The 10,360-nt window shown below is 37.9% G+C and overlaps 1 pseudogene; it reads left to right on the forward strand.

The window, feature by feature from the left end:
- The first annotated feature begins 8,183 nt into the window (after positions 1 to 8,183).
- Positions 8,184 to 8,300, forward strand: LOC145248563 (5S ribosomal RNA; annotated as a pseudogene).
- Positions 8,301 to 10,360: the final 2,060 nt, after the last annotated feature.

The raw sequence follows: 10,360 nt of genomic DNA on the forward strand, positions 1-10,360 counted from the left end.
AGCTTGCAATGTATCTTTAAATTAATTTTTCCTTAATATGATTTTAAATAAAGTATTTAACTTCATTTTTTACGTAATGGGGCTTACAATAGCTAGAGCGGTTTTCCTTTGTACGAGGGGTGTGGAATAAGTAATGCCCCTGACCCACTTCCAGTTGTCTGATCGAGCTGAAATTTTGCATGTGCAATGATTTATATCTCTACAGTTTATTTGGAAAACTATAGCTCTGAACTAATTGTGGTTTCTGTTTTACAGGTGTTTGAACTGAGTCAGGTGTGAAATGGAGCCTATTGAATGTCGAGCAGTGATCCGGTTTTTGTATTTGAAAGGACGTACACCATAGGAGACTTTTGATGAAATGAAAGAAACTTATGGTGATAATGCCCCATCATATGACCGTGTAAAACGCTGGCATTGTGAATTCAAACATGGCCGGAAGTCTGTGGAAACAGCTCGCAGACCTGGTCGCCCCCCCTTCTGTCATTGATGAGGCATCTGTCCGTCAAGTTGAGGCTGCCATTTTGGAAGATCGGCGCATTACTATTCGCCAAATAGCTCAAAATGTCAAGATTAGTACAAGGTCTGTGGAAACTATCATTCATGACCATTTGCATATGCATAAGGTGTCTGCCAGATGAATTCCTAGGTTGCTCACACCATTCCAGAAGCGAGAACGCATCGAGTACTCGAGGATGAATTTGGAGATGTGCCAAGAAGATGAGTAAAAGTTTTTCAAAAGACTGATTACACAGGATGAAACCTGGGTCCATCACAATGATCCAGAGATCAAAGCCCAGTCAATGCAGTTGAAGCACTTGGACTCACCGCCTCCAAAGTAGACAAGGGTGCAGTCCTCCACTGGCAAAGTCATGCTCACAGTCTTCTGGGACCAGGACGAAGTAGTGATGACAGATTTTCTGGCAAAGGGTACCACGATTACAGGAGCCTATTATGCTTTACTTTTGAGGAAATTAAGGGAAGCTATCAAAATCAAGAGGCGGGGCAAGATCAGCAAAGGTACCTGCAGGGCAACGCTCCGGTCCAAAACTCGCATGTCGCCATATAAGAAGCACGGGCGTGTGGTTATAAAATCCCTCCCCATCCTCCCCACTCTCCTGACCTTGCACCCTCCGATTTTCACCTCTTCCCAGCTATGAAGTTGTTTTTGAAAGAAAAGCATTTCCCAGATAATGCAGTCTTGATTTCTGAAGTCACGTCGTGGTTGGAGGACCAACCTTGGGTGTTCTACAAAAACGGTCTCCAGAGCTGCATCAAACGATGGGAGAAATGCATAATTCTGGGTGGTTTCTATGTGGGAAACGAGTAATAACTGTGTCAAATTTCGTTGCTCTACTGCTATGGGAAGTGGGTCAGGGGCATTACTTATTGCACGCCCCTCGTATATCCAAATCCTTTCCCAAGGTTTGAAATGAAAGGCTTCTAATGAAAATTGAATCATACAGTATTTCTAAACGAATGCTTAACATATTCACATCCTTCCTAGACAAGAGAAAATCCAGGTTGTTATATATATATATATATATATATATATATATATATATATATATATATATATATATGCCCGCACGTGTCAACAATGTGATATTAATGCAGGTGTGCCCCTGGAATCGATCTTTGAATCTTTATTATGCCTGATATTCGTAAACGACCTCCCTGATGAAATTGTGTCTGAGAAGGGCATATTTGTTCATGACACCATACTTTATAATAGAAATAAGGGAAACACGAATCTGCATATATCCATGGCAATAGCAGAAATCTTAAAAAACGCTACTAAGGACATTTAAGATACGTAATATAAAAGCAATTATCATATACTAGCGGAACCTTTGGAAATTCTACAGCGGACACTTTCATATGTTATATATTGTTGTTGGCGTTCTGTGGATGCTCAAGGTAAATGGAGACACCCTGATATTATTGTAGCTCTTTTGTTAAAACTGCAAAATTATTTATCTAAGCTAGTAGCCCGGTCATAAGATACGCTTAAATATGATATTTTAATTAATGCAGATTTTTTATATATTATTATAGAGTCAATTTTCTATCGATTCTTATATATAAGTTGTGATTTAAAAAATAAAACATATCCATCTGACTTTTGTGCATCAGCTTGGATCAAAACCGAAACAAAAATTTATAAAGAATATATATCTATAATATAAAGCTGAACGTCTGTGTGTGTCACGAATAGGCTCCTATATGGTTGACTATTATAGAAAACTGATCACATATAATGATAGAAGATGTATCGAGGCACAGGACTGGGTATGTTTGATCTGGCATAATGACGATTCATTAAAATTGTGGGGTCTGCGTACGCGCCTGGTTCACAAAGTATGGAAATAAAAAAAATTTAAATAATAAAAAAAAAACGTTTACAAGTGTTTTTGATATAGATATACATAATAATACTTTAATAAGTATGTTTTAACTTAAATAGGGATGGTGTAATAAAAGTGTTGTGTCTGCGTTAACGCCTGGCCCCCATAGAATGGAAATAGGCACACACTTTAATAAAGACTTTTCATATCTATCTGCATAAGTATACTTTGATAATTATGTTTCAGTTTGAAGAAATATGGTATAATAAAATTATGGGGGTGTTCGTTCGCACCTGACCTCCATAGAATGGAAATATGTTACAAAGTTTAACAAGTTTTTTTTTTTTAATATAGATCCACAGAATATTGTGATAAGTGTTTCAGTGTGAACAGGTATGGTATAATAAATTATGGGGTTTATCTATTTTATTTTTACATTCATCATATTTTGCTTTGGTTTTGACAGCCCCAAATTTGAAGCTATCTCTTTACAACCCTTCCTTTTCATAACCTATCATACTTTCATAAATCAGAGTCCATTTTCTGTAGGCTGTTTTTGAACCCAGTCAACGTCGCGTACTTTTGCTAGTATATATATATATATATATATATATATATATATTGAGTGCCATCAGATATAATCGTAACTCTTTTTCTGAAACCAATCGAATTCTTGGTAAAATTATTTATTACAAAAAACGGAAGGTCATAATAATTAAGCGACAGCCATTTGGAAGAAAAAAGATGTTAGCGTGACATAAAATAATATTAATATATAAATTCTGAAACTTGCTGATCGTAAAATATATTTTAACTTCTGCAGATTTCGCATTTATTATTACAGAGCCAATTCTCGATTGTACCTAATGTATAGTACTGATTTTAAAAGTTAAAAAAAAAAATGACTTGAGTACCATCAACTAGAATCGAAACCAAAATATTTAGCGCTCCAATTGCATTCCCTACCGTTTGAGATTACCCTACTGACATAAAAAGGTGTGAAAATGAAACCGTTTTTAGCTATGATTAGTTTTACGCATGCGCATACTAATACAAATAAATCTACAAGTAACTTTTTACATTTTAATTTGCCTTATTCATCCATCCAAACAAAGATTTTACTAGTTATAAACCAAACTTGATGTATGGTTATTATTTCGTGTGATTTTCGGTTGGTTATTTTAGTTTTACGGCATATCAACCCTTTTCAGGTTATTTAATTCCGAATACAAAGACTTTGAAGAATTTTTTTTAATAGAATATATTTGTTGTTTTCAAGTCGGTTTCTATTTAACCCATAGTTGGGACCCTAATAGGTATTACCACTCCGGGTCAGAGTAGACCGTGAGCAATGGCAATTAAAGAGTGGTTCCACACTCCCCAAAGCCCGCAAGCTGGGCCCTCACCACTGGATATAGTTTAAGGTCATATCCAGGACCGAAATATAATTGAATAAGCATATCTTTCCTATATATATATATATATATATATATTTCGTATGAATTTCAGCAGTTTAAGAGTTTATCGGTTAAATATTTACACACAGAAAGGCATACATATACATCTACTGTTTTATTATATAGGTATCGCTTGAGGTCTTTTTTATTGTCCGTCTCAAAGAGGAAAAGCTGTTCTTGGCATTCGCCGAAGGAGACGACGGCAACGATTTCAACTGGAAACTAGGTTTTATTTTATGAAGCTTTAGGTGGAGCTTAAAATGCAGTTTACTTTATGAAGCTTTTATGATTTTGTATAATGGCGCTTTGAATGGAAATGCAAAGTGTTTTTTTTTAATAGAGCTTTAAATTGAGCTACAGACATGATTTTACCTTTTTTTTAAATTACATTTTAACCCCAAACAAGGCACATTGCCACTTTGATGTAGGGGGCTACTATCAGGAACATAAGCTACAGAGGTACTATGTAGGGAGTTGAGCAGCAAGATGTCGGTTCACATTACACTTGAACATCTGCATGTCAGTTGGTTGGTTGTTTTGTTTTACGGCATATCAACCCTTTTCAGGTTATTTAATGCCGAATCTGGTGATTTTGAAGAACGATTTTTTTTAATATAGTATATTTGTTTTTTAAGTCGTATTCTATTTAACCCATGGTTGGGACCCTAACAGGTGCTACCACTCCGGGTCAGAGTGGACCTGGGAGCAATGGTAATTAAAGGGTGGCTCCACACTCCCCAAAGCCCACAAGCTGGGGCCCTCACCAATGGATATAGTTTAAGGTCATATCCAGGACCCCCATTGAGGGACTTTTATCCTTTGCAGGGGGGCAGTCGGCGTATTCTAATGCCCCACCGACAGGGTCGGTCTAATAGGAATTCAAATCCTCTCCAGTAAACATATAACCCCAACCTCACACGTATTATTCTTTACTATCATTGCGCATTACAAGTTAATTGCGATCTCCAACTAAGGGCTCACAAATGTAATATCGTCAAGTCCCTGACCCTTAAATGAAAATTTTACTAAATTGAGCTCTAAATTTATTTTTAAACTATATTTTCCTTAACATGTTAAAGAAAGAGTGAGGCAATGACCTTCATCGGAAATTTTAGAGTATTGAAGCGTTTATTTCTATTTTGTACATCGTGTATCGATAAAGATGTCGCCCTAAAGAAAACAACACTACACTTTATTTGAAAACTTTTATTGAAAAAAATCAATTCAGCAAACTTGATTATGTAATAGAGCTGACATTTATTCAATGCAGCTGCCTTCAGCCTCAATCACCGCCTCGATACGGGTCCAGAACTGGGAGCATGCCTTTTCCACAAGCACCGGCGGGAGCTCAGCGAATACTCAGCGAATACTCGGTGGATGGCGGCAATCAGGCTGGCTTTAGTGTTGTGAGAGGTCATGTTGGTGATGTTCTTGATGCATGACCAAACGAAGTAGTCCAGCAGGTTCAGGTCAGAGAGGAGAAGGCCAATGAGAAAAGGGTATAAAGTCGGAGCACTCCTTCTGAAGCCAACCCTGGCTCTCATTATAATTATAGGCAGGTGCCGAGTGCTGCTGTTACACCCAGCATCTGCCAGCGGTCACCTTATTGCACCAGGGGATCACCACACTTTTCAGCACATCCAGGTTCACTTTAGTGTTGACTTTTAAGCCGACTTCGAAGATGTGAGGTGGCATGATGTGGCCGTCACTTGAAACATCAAAAAACAATAACCGTGGCCTCGAACCTTGTTTTCATCACCCTGGGCATGTCCCTGTTGTTCTTGGCAATTCAACGATGCCTTTTTAGGGTGCTAGCAATGATCCTGTTGTCATAACTTGGATCGATAGAGAGTATGAGTTGTACAGCGACGCATCTCCGATCTCGCTCGTTTAACATTGTCTCACTTTCAGACATGACAGAACGTTCCTATCGTTCTTGGGATTTGTACAATGATTAATGTTTTGCGCAAAATCTCAAAACATTCCAAGGCATAGTTATTGAGAAAAGTAGTAGATGGTCTTCAACAACAACAACAACAACAAAAAAAACTCGGTTTAAATTAAACGGAAATGAAATCATGTCTTTTCTAGAGCGACAATTTTATCGTTCCACCTTGTAGTTGTGTTGGATTTGTTTTCACTATCTGCTCTGTTCCGCGTTGTTTATTTGTTTTGTGTTTTTCCTACATTCTTAGTCCCGCGCGACAGATCTGTCTAGGTTTTAGATTTCAATGAGAAAAAATATGATTAATAGATGATCTCTATTAGTTTTTGTTAAGCAGGCATTATCATTTGCACGAATGACACGATAATCACATAAAATACGACACGCCTAAAATAAAAGACGCAATAAAATGAAAATGACAGTAATCAGAGGCAAAGTAACGAAAATCGCTTTGTATCTATCTGAACGTAGAAAAGAATCAATTACGCTGATATGAACTGCGGCACTCAGACGTAATTATAAAGTTGGTAGATAATTGATAATTTGAGGTATCTGGGAGTTTCAGGAATGAGAGAGAGAAGAACTGATTGCGCTTTTGTTAATAAAAATACACCTTTTTTTTTTGTACGTTAGGGTTTTTTGTTTGTTTAGTTTTCTTTAAGAAATATCGCCCTCGTCAATGGAATTCAAATACTTGTTCAAGACATAGAATACAAATTTCTATCTCGCTTTTCGTACATTGTCTAGAATCATCTCCGTAAATGCTCTAAATTGGGCTTGTTTTTAATATTTGGCCGACATACACATGCACTTGCGCGCACAAACACACACACAAATATAGACCCACCAGAAATACAGCAAGATTTTCCATTGCCAAAAACTGAAGGAATGGTCCAATAAAAACCGCGTTAAATATTTCCTGGGTGAACTATCCCGTAAATGCTCTAAATTAGGCTTTTTTTATATTTGTCCGACATACACATGCACTTGCGCGCACGCACACACACACACACACACACACACACACACACACACACACACACACACACACACACACACACACACACACAAATATAGACCCAGCAGAAATACACCAAGATTTTCCATTGCCAAAAACTGAAGGAATGATACAATAAGCACCGCGTTAAATATTTCCTGGGTAAATTATCGCAGGAATATGTTCCTGCGATAATTTGCCCAGAAAATAATTGCGGGATCACAAATAATTCTTCCAGCTGTAATATAAATCTCTACTGTCTGTTTAAATGTATGTATGTATGTATGTATGTATGTTTGTATATCTCGCAAAAACTTTCGACAGAGGCAACAGATTCTCACGAGATCGTTATCGTTTTGAAGGGAAGGGTCGCTTTTTTCGGAAGTGATCCCCTCTTTTCGATTGACTAGCGTTAATTTAAACCTTCGTCACTTCCGGTTTTTGCTCAACCAACACCCCTTACACACACTTCCACTTTCTTTTGCGCCTTCGCATCGAGCCTGCTTGCCTACTATAACCTTTTTTTTTTTTTTGCTCAACACACACCTCCAAACACCTGGGCAACGCCGGGTACTCAGGCTAGTGGTAGATAAGAAAGAGTCTGTAGACTGGCTGCAAAGGGAATCACTATGATTAGGAAAGAATGACAAAGTTCGATGTTCATTGCTTTCAAGAGGATGAGTGGCCCCAACAACTACTACGACAATGAGTGAAGGTTCCGCCACACAAAAGGTTAATGTTTTTTAACAAAACAAAAGAGAATTGAAATATATTTTTAAGAGATAGAATATCAAATTCAGTATCTCTTTTCGTACACTATCTAGCGTTATATCTGTCATCGCTCTATTTTGCTTACACACACAGACACACACATGCACACATATGTATACGGCATATACACACACGCACATATATATATACACACACACACATATATATATATATATACACATATCTATATATCTATAAAAGTGAACGTGTCTGTCTGTCTATCTGTCTGTGTGTCTGTGTGTCTGTCTGTCTGTGTACATTTCCCTACGCAATAACTCTGTCAATTTTTAGTCTATAGACTCGAAATTTGAAATACCGGGTACTGAGATTTGGGAAAATCGATGTGACGGGTGTCAGCCAGAAATTTGGCTGTTAAGGGGTCAAATTTCAACGATTTGACCTTTAAGAACTCTACCAAACTCCTCCGACAATTTTGGGTCTAGACACGTGAAATTTTAGATATAGGTTCTTTGAACCTGGATCTAACTTAATAAAGTGATTTGAGCCCGAAACTATAAATTTTAAGGGGTCATAATAGGGGTCAAAGTTGTAAAAAATTAACCATTTTTTTTGTTTTTTTGCTTTTTTTGCACAGCATACACCTCCAAACACCCGAGCAACGCCGGGCACCCCTGCTAGTATATATATATATATACACACACACATATATATACGGCATAATCGCGTTGGCGCACTGGTTCTCGTCAGATCACTGAAGTTAAGCAACGTTGAGCCTGGTTAGTACCAGACGGGTGACCATTTGGGAATTCTAGGCGCTGTATGTGCTCTCCGCTTATCTCGGCATTTGTTTTCAGTCGTCCTGTACATACACTTCACTTGCCACCGGTATTTAACAATGTCGATTCAGGAGAGGTGTGGTTGAAGATTGCGCACCTCCTGCCACAAAAATTTCACACACAGGCGCCCCTACGTGGGTATCCATAGTAAAGACTGAAGGGACCTGTGTTTTTTTTTTTGCGTTTTATATATATATATATATATATATATATATATATATATATATATAATCAGGTATACAAGAAAGTTCTTGGGGTTTTTAACTTTTTAATTCAGATGAACATATATTGGCTCAAACAATTTTTCATTCATGAACCAAACACCATCAGAATCAAAACGCTTCTTCCAACGCAAAACAAGCGTATTTGTGCTCTTTAAAAAATCTTGTGTTCTAGTTATGATGAAGTCACTGAAGGTGTTTTCAATATTAGATTTTTGAAGCATTTCTCACGCAGAAAGTTGTCGAGATGCTTGAAAAGGTGCTAGTCGGTAGGTGAGAGGTATGGAGAGTATGGTGGATTTCGTAGGCAAATTCGTTCAACTTTTGTAGGGTGAGTTCAGCAACGTGCGGTCGGGCATTGGGGGAGACTTTGGCCGTTTCTATTGACTAATGTTGGGTGTTATTGTTGAAGTTTCTGATACAACCAAACAGTCAGCACGACCTCCTTTTGGTGCAACCTTGGCTTAGGGAAACGTCAAGAGCTTCGGCAGCATCTAACAACAGAGCTGGGCGTCGCCGCTTGTCATAAAGAACTAACTTCTCATCACAAGTCACAACTTGGCCAAGAAACGGGTCGTTCTTGTTTCGTAAAAGAAAGAATGATGACACTTCATAACGGCGCTTCTTTTCGTTGTCGTCCAATTCGTGAGAACCTCATTTATCAAGTTTGGGTTTTCCAATCTATCAAGTGGTTGGAAATCGTTGTATACGCTACGTCTTATTCAGAAGCAAGTTCGCGAACAGCTGTGCGTGGGTTGGCTTCGACTAAGGCTCTTAATAATTCGTTGTCAACATCCGATGGCCGATCACTACACCCATCATCTTAAAGACTCCCGTCGCCGTCAAAAAAATTTCTTAAACCGCCATTATGCTGTGCGTAAAGTACTTGTTCCTGGGCAAAAACGCTTCGTTGATACCGCGAGCTGTTTCAGCAGCTTTTCGCCCTAGCTTAAATTGAAATAAAATTGTGCGGATTTGCTTTTTATTGCATCTTGTATTAAATGTTCTGAAAAAAGGACATAATTGTTTTAAAACGATTTTAATTTAAACGATTAGATAGAGCGAAAAACGCTCTTTAAAATGATATATAAAGTAAAGGTATTCTAACAAAAATTTATTTGAAAATACCTCATTTGAAATCAAAATCAAAAGTTCCGCAAGAACTTTCGTGTTAACTTAAGGACAAGTTTATGAATGAAATGTTCATTATTTCTATATTATGACTTCTTTGCTGTTGCGCCCATCGCCAAAACGGAAGTTACGTAGGTTTAAATTAAGGCCAGACAATCGAAAAGAGGGTATGACTTTCGAAAATATCAGCGAAAAAAGCGACCCCTCCCCGTAGAAAAGTGCCCAGTTGAGGGTGCAGGAATTAATATTTTTGGCCAATTTTTTTTATATTTGTCGCCAGAAGGGACGAGCGTCAAAATGATACCAATCTCGTGAAAATCCGTGGCCACTGTCGAAAGTTTTAGGCATACATACATAGATACATGCATACACCTAGCCTCCGGGACAAGATCAAAGTGTAGTACCTGTTCTTCAGATGCTACACTTCAATTTCTTGTTCTCTGTCAGTGGAGGAGAAATCCTTCACGACTGAGACAATTTTAATTTTTGTTCCTTTTCTCCACACTGGTGTCTAACTCTGTCCCGTGGGGAGGCATTGTAAATAGGTGCATGCATACATTAGGCATTAGGCATACATGCATACATTTAAACAGACAGGTGAGATATATATTATAGATTACTCTTAGTTTATCTGCCTGTCCGGTTTCTAGTCTATATGTCCGCTCCACTTTTTCTTGGAAATGACTGGCCGATCTG

This window comes from Euprymna scolopes, chromosome 26, assembly GCF_053919585.1.
Source record: "Euprymna scolopes isolate OS-2025 chromosome 26, ASM5391958v1, whole genome shotgun sequence".
Classification (NCBI taxonomy): Eukaryota; Metazoa; Mollusca; class Cephalopoda; order Sepiida; family Sepiolidae; genus Euprymna; species Euprymna scolopes.